The 14,738-nt window shown below is 37.9% G+C and overlaps 1 pseudogene; it reads right to left on the bottom strand.

Moving 5' to 3' along the window:
* The window catches only part of LOC103196468, an 81,954-nt pseudogene that overhangs the window by 9,466 nt on the left and 57,750 nt on the right, over positions 1 to 14,738 (bottom strand).

Below are 14,738 nucleotides of genomic sequence, written 5' to 3'. Positions count from 1 at the left end.
CCAAATAAAAATAAATAAATTAAAAAAAAAAAAGAATGTTGATGGAATTTGGATTTTATCTATAGATTGCTTTGGGTAGTATTGACATTTTTTCAATATTCAGTCTTCCTATTCATGATCATGGGATATTCTTCCATTTATGTCTCTTGTAGGTTCTTGTTGTAGTGTTTTGTAGTTTTCTTTGTTATAGGTCTTTGGTTTTCCTGGTTAGACTTATTCCTAAGTATTTCATCATCTTGGTAGCTATTGTAATTCTAATATATTTTGTTAGATGACAATGAGAAAGCATTAAATGCAGTTGTAGAGATCCAATCATTCGGCTATTTTTTTTTTTTTTTTTTCCTATGAGTACAATTAAGGGTTTGGAGAAGGAGTAGGTCCCAGAACATTTCAGTGTTCTCTTTATTGGTAGGCCATGAGGAGAACAACTTATTCTAAAAGGATACCTGTGGTCATTGTTGGTATGAGAGAACTGGCCAGCATCAACAATGAATTCAAGGGCACTCTAGATTTCAGAGAACATCCAAAGGTTTTAACTGAAACATTTCTAACTAGGGGTGTTGATGGTGAAGGATCACCTTTCCTCGAGATGCTGCTGTATAAACAGAATGCATTGTTATGAGAAGGAAAGAGTGGAAGAGGAGAGAGGAGGATCAGAAGAGAAAAACTATTACTTCTATTCCATGATGCCTACAGCCAAGTCTGTCCTCTGGGGTGTGGAGATATGGAGTGAGGGCACTTAATGGGCTAATTTTCCTCCTAAGTATAGAGTTCAGTGCTTATGATACTATCTTAATAAATTTGGAAGATGAAGTCTCAGAGCCTGGCTTGGATGGACCAGAAGGAAAGTAAGAGGGAAATGAATTGTTCTAGAAGGGTCTTGGAAAATTTTGAGGAGGGAGATATCAGGAGAGTCCTCAAGAGGAAAAATGAAGAGAAGCATGTCCCGAGGGTGAGGGTAAAAGCAGAAGAGCCAGAGGTCCTCAGAGATGGACGTAGTGGACGGATAATTAAAGACTACCACTACCACTAGTTGCCATGGAGTGATTCCAACTCATGGTGACTCCATGTGTGTCAGAGTAGAACTGTGCTCCATAGAATTTTCAATGACTGATTTCTTGAAAGTACATTACCAGGCCCTTCTTCTGAGATATCTGAGTTGGATTTGAAGTGGCCAACATTTTGGTTAGCAGATAAGTGTGTTGATTGTTTCCACCACTGAGGGACTCCTAACCAAGAACATGAGTATCTAATATCAAGTGGTAAGTGCTTTCACTGTGCATTGTTTTTGTTATGTACCATCAGGTTGGCTCTGACTCACAGTGACCTTGTGTACAACAGAATGAAACACTGTTCTATGACATACTCACAATTGTTGCTATGCTTGAGTCCATTTTTACAGCCATTGTGTCTTACATCCATTGTGTTTTACATCCATTTTGTTGAGGGTCTTTCTCTTTTTCTCTAACCTTCTACTTTACCAAACATGATATCCTTCTCCAGAGACTAATCCCTTCTGACCACATGACCAAAGTAGGTGAGAGAAAGTCTGACCATTATTCTTCCAAGGAGCATCCCAGCTGCATTTCTCCCAAGACAGATTTGTTTGTTCTTCTGACAGTGCACAGTATATTCAATATTCTTCATCAACATCACAATTCAAATGAATCAATTCTTCTTTAGTCTTCCTTATTCATTGTCCAGCTTTCACATGCATATGAGATTGAAAATACCTTGGTCAGGTGCACCTTAGTATTCAAAGGGATGCCTATTTTTTCCCCAGTGCAATATGTCATCTGATATCTTGCTGCTGCTTCCATGGGCATTGATTGTGAATCCATGTAAATGAAATCCCTGACAACTTCAATCTTTTCTCCATTTATCATGATTTTGCTTATTGGGCCATTTGTGAGGATTTTTTTTCTTTATATGGAGATGTAATTCATACTGAAGACTGGAAGAGTCTTTAATCTTCATCAGTAAATGCTTCAAATCATCTTCACTTTCAGCAAGCAAGGTTGTGTCGTCTGTAAATCACAGGTTGCTAATGAGTCTTCCTCCAGTCCTACAGCTGCGTTCTTCAAATAGTCCAGCTTCTTGAATTATTTACTCAGCATACAGATTGAATAAGTATGGTGAGAGAATACAACTGTGACACTCACTTTTCCTAACCATTCCATATCCCTTTGTTCTGTTCAAACAATTGCCTTTTGGCCTATGTACAGATTACTGTGTAGTACTGCCAAAAAAAAAAAAAGCTCTCTTCTCCTAAACTTTCACTAAAAGTCTATGACCTACACTGACCTTGATTTTGTGGTTTTTTAGAGTAATCAAAGGTAGTGACATGTGTTCCATTTTTGGAACTGCATAGAAAGATTAGAAGACATCAACTACAGGAGGGCAGAGACAAGAGAGATGAGCAGATGCAGGAAATTAGAGGTGGGGGTGACTAGAAGAGATTTAGGCCCTGACGACTCTGGAGATATTGGGAGGTAAAGTGAGAGGAGGCTGGTGTCAAGTTTCCCACTGGGTGTTGAGTGGGGCTTAAGCGACCGCTATTCAGGAAGATTTTGCATCTAAGATGACAATAATATAGGTGGCATGGGAAAAAATATCCAAGATGCCAGATGATGTAGAGAACAATACAAGAAATCTTTTACTAATAATTGACAATGTCCGAGGCACCAGTAGTTGTGTAATGTGAACCTGGACAAGCAGAGGGCTTGCTTGTTCAAGGACCAAGTTAGCTACCCCAGTGGGTTACTGCCTCCAGGAATTTCAGGGAATAAAGTCCAGCAGCTGCATCAGTGGTGGAATAATTCAATCCTGCCTCAATGGGACAGACTAGGTAAAATCATCTGGGATGAACTAGCTTTGAGAATTGGTAATAGCATCTGTGATGTAAATAAAATCATTCTTAAGGGAGGCAGCTTTGTGAAGTGGTTATGAGTCAGAGCTCCAGAGTGAGAGCAAGAGTTGAAATCCTACTTCTCCCACCTCCTACATGTGAAATTGTAGGAAAAGTTTCTGTCTTGTAAATCCTTGGTTTCATATCCCTACAAAATGGTGATACAAAAGTACCCATTTCAGAGAGAAGTTGGGAGATTTGATGAGAAACCCAATACAAAGGAGAATGTCTGACAAATAAGGAACACTTAATAAAGGTTAGCTATCTGGTAGCATAGTACCTAAGGCTTGACTGCTAACCAGAAGGCTGGCGGTTCAAACCTACCAACCTCTCCTCAGAAGGAAGGTTGGACAATCTACTTCCATAGTGATACTGCCTCGGAAACCCAAGGAAAAGTCGCTGTGAGTCAGATCCGACTCGACGGCACATAACAACAGCAACAACAATATAATTATCATTATAGAATATTATCATATTCCATATAATTTGGTACCTTGCAATATAATACAGAGTGCCTGTGTGTCACAGATGGTTAAGTACTTGACTGTTAGCTGCAAAGCTGGTAGTTTGAACCACCCAGCGGCACTTCTGAAGACAGTCCTGGTATTCAGCTTCTGAATGGTCATAGCCTTGACAACCTTATGGAGCAGTTCTACTCTGCACATATGAAGTCACCATGAATCAAAATCGACTCACTGGCAACCAACAACAGCAACAATGTAATCATGTGTGTAGATATAGCTCCTGAAAGATAAATCTTTGATTTCTTTTTGGCTCCAGACAGTGCTTGCATGGTGTTAGGCACATTAGAGGAATTTGCTGAGCTGACCTGACCAATTACACTTGACAATGTCAAATATAGTGTGAACTTTAAAACCAGATTTTAAGTATATCTTTTGTTAATAATAATTCTGGTACCTACATTTTGCTTCAGTCATATGGGGAGGTGTAGATGTATGTATAGAGGAGTCATGATTGTTGAAGCTGGGTAAGAGGTAATGGGGATTTATTACGTAATTCTATTATATAAACTTTCCCATAACAAAAACAGGTTTTTTTTTTTTTACGCAAACAAAAAAAAAAAGTAAGAAAGAAAGAAAAAAAACAAAAAAGAAAGTTCAGGAGGAACAAATTTGTTGATTTAAGAGTGGGAAAGGAATCGACATACCAATAAGGCTTTGTGAAAACCAAGTCATGCACATTCATTTAATTAATTTCTATGATAGGGCTTTGTGTGTGGGAGAAGCTATGAGCATAATGTGTCTAGAGTTCAAGGAAGCTTTTTGTGAAATTTTTAACAATGTAGAAAAGATGGACTATATTAGTGCCAAGTAATTGGATTAAATGTTTGAAGTGTTAAATGCAAAGAATATAATCTGTCCTAAATCATATATTAATGTTCATATAAGAGGTTAGAATAAGGAAAATGTTCTTTAAATAAATAAATTATACTAACTTGGTGACTTAAAGGGAAAGGATAAAATTTAAAATACTTGTAATAAATCAGAGAAATGACCAGTCAAAAGTGGTCAGTAAAAAAAAGAAAGAAACAAAAACCCTAAGGAAGTAGGATCCTTAAGGAGCTCTGGTGGCACTGTGGTTAAGTGCTTGGCTGCTAACCAAAAGATTGGTGGTTGGAACCCACCAACTTCTCTGGAGAAGAAAGAGATTGCAGTCTGCTTCCATAAATATTTATAACCGTGGAAATCCCATGGGACAGTTCTACTAGTGTCTCACTGTAAGTTGGAATCAACTTGATGGCAATGGGTTTGGTTTTATTTGGTGGGGTGAAAGAAAGCACTTAAGACAGGAAAGAAAAAGAGACTGATTAAGAATACATAAAATAAAAAAGGATGGCAATAATAATAAAAGTCACCATGTGACCGTTTGGCACCTAGTCCTCAGTTTCTATTTTACAATAAATTTAGAAGAAATGATGAATTAGAAAGAAACCATTTTGTAACCCCCATTATAAAAATTTATTCCAGCAAGAATCAACAACAGATTTTTTTGTAAACTATTAGGGGGAAAACTGCAGGAGAACAAAATTTGTACAAAAATCATTTCACAAATTACTTATTCATTACAAGTGAAAGAGGATACTTTTAAAAATAAGAGAAACAATGCACATCATTTCAGCCAAGTTATCAAACTTAGCCTCATCAACATAAGAACCTCCTGGCATCATGTATCTCTTGATATGAAGCATGGAACGTATACAACATTGTCTATGTAGTATTCTTGCAAAGATGTTCTTGTTAATGGTGAGGAAACCCTCAGACCGACAGAATACGGAACATTCTGCAAGACAACTAACTGACATGGACTCTTCAAAAATGAAATGTTGTGAAAGACCAAGGGGGGGGGGGAAGGTAGAGGAACTCATCTGATTTTAGGGAAGATATGACAATGACAACCAAAATGCAAAGTAAGAACCTTGATTAGACCTTGGATTAATTAGCATACAAGCAAACAAACAGGTGTAAAGAGAATTTATAGTAGAATTGGGAACATATGAATGGACTACACGTTATTGAATGAATGTTAATTTGGGAACATGATAATCTTATTTTGCTTGGGGCAGAGATTGTACTTAGACGCATGCTTAGTATCTAGGGGTGAAGAGTCATGATGTTTGCAATTGACTTTTAACTGGTTCAAAAAATATATTTTAGAGAAAAAGATGTGGCAAATTGTATACAGATGTTAAGGGCATTTTTCTTTTTAAATAAGGTTTGAAAAGTTTTAAAAATTTTATCTGCAGATGATTATAAAAGTCTCACATCTTGGGTAGCATCAAATTAGCGTGAGAGATGCATTTCATTCATTCACAAACATTTGTTGAATATCCACAGGATATAAAGAGTATATGAATAATTATACATCTGATATAAATTGCATGTATTGAACGTAAGATTTATCTGAGTCATTTCCTTTCCAGTTGGGCTATCAGGTCATTCCACCCCAATAACTGGTTTGCAGGGCACCACAGTAATTAAAGGGAATTGCTGAGGTTTTTACCATATATTGAAAGCTGTGACCATGAAAGTGAACCAAATGCAGATCAAATTCACCTCCTACGCCAGTCAAATACGAATTCACTTCATCCCCAACATGCACTGTCAGACGTTGGTTATTTCCAAATAGTTTCCCATTAATTGCTGTGTTGTTGTTGTTGTTGTTATGTGCCGTCGAGTTGGACCCTACTCATAGTGACCCCCCCTTAGGTTTCCGAGGCAATATCACTACGGAAGTAAATTGCCCCATCTTCCTTATCCCATTCAACAAGGATTTGAAATTATGTGGAGTTATTTCCCCTATCCATTTTATCAAAATGTCATAAATGTTTTTAGAGGCAATAAGAATTTTAAAGTGAGCCTGAGGAATTGATGAAAATGACCAAGCACCCATTCATGGCTGTGCCTAATTCTAGAGAGTTTTTTTGCTGAAGAAAATGAGCCACTGACTTTGCTTTAAAATAATCTAGTTGAACTTGAATATTTCACAACTAAGCATTCTTAAATTAGTGGTGAGAATATTGAAATTTTAGTTTTGTCTATACATTTCAAGTATATCTAAAATCATCACTGGACTTAGAATATTAGGAGTGTGTGTTTCCATTTAATTTCATCATTTGTAGGACTGGAAAATCCATTTACTTGACTTTCAGCCCTCTTGTCTCTCCTCTAATCCTGCCCTCCCCCAGAGGTAATAGAAAAATATTAAGATTTTTTAAAAATATGTGTACATTTTACTTTTTATTTTGTGTGGCTCTTAAAAATGCATAAAATGCATTAATACAGTGGTACAAATATGTAATTTATAGATATCTCTAGAGGAGCTCTGGTAGCATAGTGCCTAAGGCATTTGACTGCTGACCAGAAGGCTGGCAGTTCAAACCCACCAGCCACTCCTTGGAAGGAAAGTTAGGCAATTTACTTCCATAGTGATACCACCTTGGAAACCCAAGGAGGGGTCGCTATGAGTCAGGTCCAACTCAGTGGCACAAAACAACAACAACACCTATCTCTGGAAGTGTGAAGGAGCTCTGGTGGCACAGTGCCCAAGGTATTTGACTGTTAATCAGAGAGTTGGTGGTTCAAACCCACCAGCTGCTCTGTGGAAGGAAGATGGGGCAATCTACTTCCATAAAGATTTACTGCCTTGGAAACCCAATGAGGGTCGCTATTAGTTGGAATCCACTCGATGGCTCAATGGCAGTAGGTTGGTTTGGTTTTCTTTTAGGGAAGAGTGGGCTCTAAACTTAACTGCTGATGGAGAGGTGGAACAGAAAAAGCAGGGAGGCACTTCCCTAGGGCAGGGCTTTCAAACTTTAACTTGCATATATACAGCCTGGGGATCTTATTAAAATGTAGATTATGATTGAGTAGGTCTGTGGAGCCTGAGATTCTGCATTCCTAAGAAGTGCGCAAGTGATGTAGATACTGCTTGTCCACACACCACACACTGAGTAGCAAATGCCTGGGTGACTACTGGTGTTGTTCCTAAAATACTCATCTGCTCTTGTCATTCCTTAGGTCAGTGCCCTTGGTGTCTCTGGCACAGTGGTTCTTAACCAGGGGTGACTTTGTCCCTGAGAAGACATTTGACAATGCCTAGAATCATTTCTGGTTGTCAGTGCTTGCTGAGGGGATGCTGCTGGGATAGAGGCTGGATGCTGCTAAACATCCTACAATGGACAACATAGTACTCCACAACAAAGAGATATCTCAAAATTTTAATAGAGCCAAGGTTAAACACTCTGCTTTAGCATGGTCTAAATTCTTAATAGTATTTGAGGACTTCTAAACCCACCAGCCACTCCTTGGAAGGAAAGTTGGGCAATCTACTTCCTTAGTGATACCGCCTCGGAAACCCAAGGAGGGGTCGTTATGAGTTGGGACCGACTCGATGGCACATAACAACAACAGTTCTGTTACTGCTAACCAGAAGCTTGGCGGGTCAAAACCACCAGCCACTCTGCAGAAGGAAGATGTGGCAATCTATTTCCATAATGATGTACCACCTCAGAAACCCAGTGGGTCGCTATGAGTTGGAATCAACTTGATGGCAGTGAGTTTGAGTTTGAGTTTTTGACAGTTCTGTTGGCCCTTTCTTTCAGGTGCTGTGTGACTTAGCTGATATTATTCTATCTTCCTAGAATGTCATTCTCCTCCTTTTCTATTGGACCACTTCAACTAAATGTCTCCTCCTCTTCATGAAGGTTTTCTTGACCTTCCAAATTAGAATTTAAGCCCAGCACTGTGTTTACGTCTCTGTTACAGTGTCCTCCCAGTCTGCCTTGTATTTTGACAATGGGCAAGTTTGCTGCCCACTGGACTGTGAGTTACTTCAGGGAAGACACCCTAGATTTTATGGGCCTGTGGACCTCCTTAGGTCCTAATATGGAGCTTAGTTCCCTCTACAATGCTCATTATAAAGCTATGGGTAAGATGGATGTTGTCCTTGAAATAATTTTAAATTGACATATATTTCCTGAAAAAACAAAAGCCAACAACCACAAAACAAAACAAAAAAAAACAAACTAAAAAGTTGAAAATGATCATATTTAGTTTTGCCTTAGCTAAGGATCCATTACTGACCATCTCTCTGAGCTTTCTCAGATGAAAGGTAGGAACTAGAAGTCTGACTGGGTAAGATTGTGATTAAATTAGATTGTTTATGTGGTTTTTATTTGAATAATTGTCTTTGTACTGGGGTGTAGGTCACAAACTGGACACACCAGGTCACAATCAACTTATAAAAGACTTTGGCTTATAAAATTCTGCCTCAGAAGGCCTTTGGTCCTGGTGTAGGGAAGGGTGGATGGGGCCATGTGCTCTCCAGTTTCCTTCAAGCCCCACCTCCCCTTGTCTTTCTTTATGTAAAATATTTAGAAAAATATGTAGTAAGGCTCTTCCAGAAATGATAGTGATAGTCTTGGTTTTACATTGTCTGCATGGCTCTCGAAGGCAATAGAGCCTGCCATGCTGGTCTAAGCCAGTGGTCTGTAACCTGTGGACCAAATCCAGCCCACTGCCTGCTTCCCTACAGTCCGTGAACTAAGAATGGCTTTTACATTTTAAGGGTAAAATGTAAAAAAAAAAAAAAAAGCATTTTGTGACTGGTGAAGATTATATGAAATGCAAATGTCAGGGTCCATAACTGAAGTTTTATTACCTCATTTGCTTACTCCCTATCTATGGCTACTTTCATGCTTCTTTGGCTTATGACAGAGACCATATAGCCTGCAAGCCTCAAATTTTTACTATTTTGCTCCTTATAGAAAATATTTATCAACCCCGCTCCAAGTGATCTACACCACAGCTCTGTGTGAATGTATTCTGTAAACTGTGATGAGCTTGACAGACGTGAACCTTCGATAGTTCTTTCTGTATGGAACTTCCTGAGAGGGCTGCAGCTGGTGAGTTAGTTAGTGGACATTACCATGCATTTGGTTGCTGAGGTCAAAATCTTCATCTTCCCTGTCTATGCTGTTTGGATCAGAAGAATGAGTATTGATGTTCTCCTCAAAGTACCAGGATTGGTTCTCATTAAATATCATGAAGAGGAGACCATGGTGAGCTATGCTGGGTTTGGTATTTTTGTGACATACAATCAAAGGGCCTACTGGTCCACTGTTAGATTTTGAAGAGGCAAAATGTGATCATTAGCTGTGCTCACAATTAAAATTTTCCCCCAGAAAATGAAAGAAGTGTAATCAAGCTTTAGTTTTAGTGAGGCCAGATCTGAGTTTTTAATGTGTGGGCTTCTAAGGCTGAGAATAAGTAACAAAATGTTTGGCATGCTTAATCTTTGATTTGAGGAAAAATTGTGTTCTCTCTCATTACAGTTGAAATCTAAAGAGAACAACAGACTTCTGAAAGGGATATTAGACACATTCCTCAGTGGATTTAGCTGTATTTTTAAAATTTTAATTAGGAAACCAAGCTTTGATTTTAGTGAGAAATCTCTGGCACTGGAGTTTTTTGTAGAGAATTTGAAAGAGTTCATGTTCTTTTCCCATTACGCCTCTGCCCCCACACTGGCTTTTAGTCAGGACCCTTCCTTTGTTTATAGTCATTTTTTTTTTTTTCCTGAGGACTCATTGTTTTGATTCATGTTCCAGGCAGAGAGTGGGCCAAGATAAGTAAGTTCAAAGAGGGAAATTTTTCTTGAATTCAAACAAACTTAGACTTCAGAGTCCAGAGTCTTTAAAATATATATATATAATAAGTATATATTTATTTTTCATTAGTCATAGAATTTTCAAACTTCATATTTTGTTTTCTGAAATCCAAATCTTATTTTGTGGAACAAAGAATGGGAGATTATTATATAATTAGATGTATTTTCCAATTCACAGTGGACAGTATTATGAATCTAAGCAATCATAATGTAATGATTTATTTTGCTTTTGAAAAAATGCTAACTTGTGTAGGATTAAAAACTGAGCAGATTTAGGTCACTTGATAGAACATTTACTCTGTACTAAGATTTTTTAAAAAACAAACTTCTTCCTTCCATTAATATTTTTAAGATGAAATGATATGAAAACTGATTTGATATAAAAACTGATTACGTTTATCTCTTAACGTAGTCCACAGTAAAACCAAAGTATACATTCAAAGCCCTTTGAAGTAGGACCAGTTCTTTCAGGGATCTGCCAGGTGTATGTTTGAATATCTCCTAAAAAAGGAAATACAGTGTATTTAAATAGAATTTTTAAATAAGGCTTTTTTTTTTTTTGAGAACCAGTTAATGAGCAAACACTAAATAATAACATAGTCCTAGCTCTCACTCTGGCTCCACTGCTCCTAGCTTCATGATCTTAGTCAATGTATTTACATTTTCTGAGCTTTTAGTTTCCTCATACACATATAAGTGTGATTTAAGGATTCTGTGAGATAGAGCATCTAATGCCCTTGGTGTTGTATTGCCTGGGCCACAGGTGAGGTCAACGTCACTACCAGTTGGTGGCTGTTATGTTCCAGGATTTCTGGTTCAATACCTTATAATGATTTTGCCACTGAAAAATGTCAATCATTAAATTTATAATTTATTCATTCAATACATGTTCATTGTAATGAAAATAACTCAATCTTTGATATGTGACAGGCTTGTTTTAAATTCCAACTCTATCTAATGTGTAGCTCATATGTATTCTCTTCCCCTTGAAAGCTGTTTGATTAGTCCCATTGAACAGGAATCCACAGGTAAGTTCTTTTGTTTATCCCTCCCTCCTATATAATCCTACACCTTCCACTTCTAGAGGCTTAAATTAAATTAATTTTTCCAAGTACTATGCCATAGTCTTCCTCCTCCAATAACCAACTCCATCTCCTTGTAAATCTCTTAACAATCTACTTATTACTGACTCTTTACTTCCAGCACACCACACTGTGTCTTGCACATAGTGGGAACTCAGAAGTGTTTTTTGCAACGCATGTAATATGCTCTTTCCTGACTTATCAGTACGGGGTGCTGACTTGCAAACTTCCTTGGTAGAAGCTTCATGTTGGAGCCACCATAAGACTCTCTGTTTTAAAAAACAAAAGGGCCTATTTCACCCTCCATAAAAGTTTATCTTAAATCCCTCTGCTCCACAAACCCTCCCTTTCCAAATCTGGCTTTTTCTTTGGTATTATTAATTCCAAGAGTTAATTATTTTTGTTAGTGATGTCCTGCTAAGATCCCCCTTCAAGAATGAAAGACTTTTTGTTCTGCTAGATGTCAGCCCCATTCAGAGACTGCCTTGGCTGAAGACAGCTACCTTGCCCAATCCCATATCCACTGAATGAAGCAGCGGTATAAAGGCTCTCTCATCCCCACTCAGGGCAGTTAGAGTCACCCTATCTTCAGAACTTCTTATAGGGTTGACTGAGACTTCTACTGAGGCTGCATGTCTGCTCAATTTCTCCCCCAGCCCAACCCTCCTTCTTTCTTTTACTTTACATAGTCATTTATCCCAAGAGCACTACCAAATACTCCTCTTGCTCATGAGTCTTTATTTCAGAGTCTCCTGTCTGGAAAGTTTTATTAAAAAGCATTAATTTTCTTCTGAGCTGACTATATTAATGGCAATCTATAGATCAGTGATGCCAAAGAAGGGCTCATAGATGAGGTTCATCACTTAGAAGCTTAACTCTATCCACTCCCTTCTCCTACACACTGCATCTTGTATTCAACTCCTACCTTAACACTTAGAGAGATGAGCATAGCAAGAATAGCTGGCAGCTGGACAGGAGTGGAAGTGGGAAGAAAGTAACCTTAGAGAAGACTTTATATACACTTGTTGTTGTTGTTGTTGTTGTTGTTATGTGCCGTTGAGTCGGCCCCGACTCATAGCGACCCCTCCTTGGGTTTCCGAGGCAGTATCACTACGGAAGTAGGATTGCCCAACCTTCCTTCCAAGGAGTGGCTGGTGGGTTTGAACCGCCAGCCTTCTGGTTAGCAGTCAAGTGCTTTAGCCACTATGCTACCAGAGCTCCTTATATATACACTGGGGAGATGAAATGGTCATTTCACAGTTTTGCCCATGGTCTCCAATCCTAGAAGCAAACTAGACTTGCAAGGAACTTCTCTTCCAAACTCTTTCTTCAGGCCCTTCTTACTAATCTCTCGCCTCTGAAACTGCACCTGTATTTAAGGTAGACCATTTGTACCACACAGTCCTGCACAAAAGTTATGTGACTTTTATTTTACCAAAGCAATTACCTGACTATGTTGCAACACACTAGAATAGTTTGTTTTCACTCCATGAGCATGAATAGATTACAGTCTTGAAGCTTTATTTTTAAGTAGAACTTGGAGTATATGACCAGGGTTGACAAATATTAATGGACCTAGGGAATATTAAAAAAAAAAAAAAAAAGTGTGAATAACAGTTTGTTTGCTTTAAAATTACAAGTAGAGTCATCTGTCTTATCAATTATGTATACACTGACTTATTCTTATCCCTTTACTTAACATGCAGCCCAATAAAACACAAACACATTTAACAAATGGATCATTGTTGATTTATGAAACATGAGTATTTCCTGGAAAAATTTAAATGATCTAGATTTTTTCTAAGCTCCATCTCTAAAGAGTATGCCTGAGGAGCATCAGTTAATGCCTAGGAAAACACCCTCCTGCACATTTAGAAATGGAACCATGTATTTTCCTTTATCAGCCTGGTCTTTTAAGCATTTTATTCCTCATCTCTTCACCCTAGTATAAGAGTGTAAGGGGCTACAAGGCCTTTTTCCTGACTGATGATGATTTTCTTTCTTAAAGACAAGACACCCATTCATTTTGCTGACTTTCCCTTTCATCCCAGGCCAAGAACTGCAAGTATAACATGTTTTAAAAATCCTCTTCCTATTTAGAAGCAGATTGGATTTGTAGCTTTAACAGTTTTGAAGCAGACATGGTTTTGAGATGAATGAAGCAATAATAACTCTTCTCAATCTTGTGCTATAATTGCTGAAAGTAGAGTTCTGAAAATGCATGGTGAGTTCTGTTGTTGTTGTTATGTGCCTGCCCCTTCTTGGGTTTCTGAGGCAGTATCACTACAGAAGTAGATTGCCCAACCTTCCTTCTGAGGAGTGGCTGGTGGGTTTGAACCGACAGCCTTCTGGTTAGCGGTCAAATGCCTTAGGCACTACGCTACCAGAGCTCCTGGTTAAAGACAGGGTTCTTTTCCCTGCCATGGCAACTCCATTATCCTAAATGTTATGCATGTTTTTCCTTTTCCACAAAGTGTTTTTCTTTGTGCGTAAATTGTAATAGGATCTAGTGTGTCATATTGTGTTATTTATGTTGGTGTAGTCAGCCAAAATACCAAATATACTACTATTTGGTATATTTACCAAACAGTAAAAAGCAAATATACTACTATTAATTAAGATAGGAGGACACTCAAAAGCAATGGGAACTGAATAGGGGAGGCTTCCCTCTGGGGTAACGAAGAGACAAATTCAAGAGGTGGATGAAGAGCCAAGAAGAGCAAAAATTCATTGTCATCAGTACCTCAGTCCATCTGCTGAAGGTTGCAGGTCTGGAAATGGTCTCTGACATACACACAGATAGCAGGGCTCAAACAAGATTTGGGCATATGGAATGTCATGTGATTTCTGGAAATGTCATATGTGGGTGCCTGGAGGTGACTCACAGATTTCCTGGTTGATATGTCAAGAGGGGTAGAAAGTGTTGTAATTTTCTTCAGTCTTAGACAGAGTTTAGGGAAGACACCTAAATTTAAATAAATAAAGAAGTCCCTCTTACTATATTAGGGTTCCCTGGGCTTTGTTTTAATTTCACAGAAATTATCCCTAAATGCTAATGCTAAGGTCTCTTCCATATGTAGAATTCTTTGGATTCTAAATGTTAGAAGCCCAATAATCTGAAACTGACTATATTACTTTTCTATGTTCTCTTTCTTTTCCACAAAACAAAGCTTAAACTATTTTTATTTTCTTACTTAGTAAAAATACCTATCAGCAAACAAATTAGAATTCTATGCACTCTTCACTGTCAAGGAGGAGATTGATAATGTCTTCAATACATGCAACAATCTCTAGTGGCTTAGGATGGAAGAAAAACCCTAATCAATCTTAAAATCCAGACAATGCAAGTACCCAATTCAGTACCTAGTATACCCAGATGTTTTCCATTCTCACTTCTTTTTGATTTGTGAATGTTAAATCATTATACTGATGATATATAACTTTCTTGTATCTGGACCCAAGAAATGTTCCAGTTCTATCCAAATAAATAATATGTTTGTTTGACTTTAAGAAAATGAAAACAAAACAAAACAAAAATACAAAATTAGTTAATTTAACCA

This window comes from Orycteropus afer, unplaced genomic scaffold (assembly GCF_000298275.1).
Source record: "Orycteropus afer afer isolate SDZICR_OR568_19922 unplaced genomic scaffold, OryAfe1.0 scaffold00066, whole genome shotgun sequence".
NCBI lineage: Eukaryota > Metazoa > Chordata > Mammalia > Tubulidentata > Orycteropodidae > Orycteropus > Orycteropus afer.
Note: the sequence above shows the minus strand (reverse complement) of the source record. Positions and strands in the feature narration are given on the sequence as shown.